The sequence below is a fragment of the Castor canadensis genome, chromosome 7, assembly GCF_047511655.1.
Source record: "Castor canadensis chromosome 7, mCasCan1.hap1v2, whole genome shotgun sequence".
In the NCBI taxonomy this organism is placed as follows: domain Eukaryota; kingdom Metazoa; phylum Chordata; class Mammalia; order Rodentia; family Castoridae; genus Castor; species Castor canadensis.
In genome coordinates, this window is record NC_133392.1 from 145,969,295 (window position 1) to 145,971,089 (window position 1,795).

Genomic DNA, 1,795 nt, shown 5'->3' on the forward strand with positions numbered 1-1,795 from the left:
GCTTTGTTTTTTGGATTAAAGTCTTGCATTTCTGCCCGGGGCCAGCCTTGGACCATGATCCAACTACTTATGCCTCCCAATATTTGAGGTTACAGATGCACATTACCACATAGTCTTATTTGTTGAAAAGGGTCTCACAAACTTTTTGCTAGGCTGGTCTAGACTTAAGTGATAGAATACCTTCATAGCAAGTACAAGGCCCCAAGTTCAAACCCCAGAACTGCCAAACAAAACTGCATGCTCACTTTGGCAGCACAAATGTTAAAACTGAACAATACAGAGAAGATTAGCATGGCTGCTGCACAAGAATGACAGGCAAATTCATGAAGTGTCCCATATTTTAAAAAGAAAAAGAAAAACCCTACATTTGCAAATTCAGGAAGCCTCTCAGGGAGATCCCTGCTTTTTCCCTTGCAAAAATAAAAATAGTCTATAACCTAACGCTTAAATAAAATGTCCTGTATGTTTTATTCTAATAGTTATCATTTGTTATGTGCTTACCAAGTACCAAGAACTGGTCAAAATCTAAGGTGTTCTTTTAATCCTCAGGATTCTACTTTTTTACATGTGAGGGCACTGAGGTACGGGGAGGTTTCATTATTTTCTCACTAAGTTTACACAGGTAGGTAGTGATTGAGCCATGATTCAACCACTAAATAACAGGTCTGTTTTTTTAAAAAATAACCTCAGCATTGGAGAGTAAAGACTTGTTTCATTGGCATGCTCTCTCTTTTCCTTTTTCTCCTTTTCCCTAAGATTCCCTCTCTCCCTATATTTAAGCTTTAACTTTTGCTGTTTTTTTCTTTTATTCCTTTTCAGAGGGTACCATATCCTCCAGAACAGAAAACTGAAAATGTATTCATAAATTTAGTAATTTTATTAGACTTCAGAATAATTATATTTCATTGGCCTATCTCTTTTTAAAGAAATTTTCATTTTGAGTTTGTTATTAAGGGGAGGGATATTAGAGTGTTTCCTCTGTGTATGTATGATAAGTTTTAGATTTCCTCCATTTTTTTCCCTGGGTATGTGTCAGGAGATGGTATAAAGGTATGGTAAGTAATACAGCTTACTTTTTGTATGTCTTAAGGGTTTCTATTCAGTCACATATCTGAGTTTGTTTTATTCTGGCCTTTTTTTTTTTTTAGAGAAAAATCCAGGGCTGGCAGAGTGGCTCAAGTGGTAGAGTGCCTGCCTAGAGAAAAATCCGTGGTAATATTCTGTTTGTAGTGTTAACTGAAAATCCTTTTGCTGATGCTAATTTTGATCTTTTTTTCTACTAGCATGTATCGGAGCACTCAGACTTGAAGAAGGACATAGGTAAAAAGTGTATGGAACATTCTCTAACATTAGGGTCTTGAGAATTTTCCTGTTGTTTAGTTGTGTACTTTTCCATATTCAATCTAAAAATTATTTACAAAACAATTTGTGATATGTGTAACCAAAACAGTTATTTTTGTTCTCTTGTTTTTATAAACAGCATTAATTCTCTTAACCCGAGGTTAAAAGGTTGCCTCATGTTACCTTAGGATATACTTAAGACTTAAATTACTTCCTCTCTGTGACATTTTATGCAGAAGATCTGAATTATTAATTGAAAGTGACTAACAAATATCAATGTAAAACATCTTTTAAAGTGGTTAGAGTCAGCCAGGAGTGTTTTCTTATTTCCCCAGAACACTCATACTCAAACTTGTGTCTTAAGAAAGCTTGGAAATGACTTAACCCTTTATCTTCATAAAGTTGTTTTTAAGTAGCCTTTTACAAAAATATTAAGACATACTGTACAGTTTTA

The 1,795-nt window shown here is 34.5% G+C and overlaps 1 non-coding gene across 1 annotated transcript; it reads left to right on the forward strand.

Moving 5' to 3' along the window:
- The first annotated feature begins 237 nt into the window (after window positions 1-237).
- Window positions 238-343, forward strand: LOC141425183 (U6 spliceosomal RNA). The gene has a single exon (XR_012450273.1). It is a non-coding gene; the product is annotated as a U6 spliceosomal RNA (small nuclear RNA).
- Window positions 344-1,795: the final 1,452 nt, after the last annotated feature.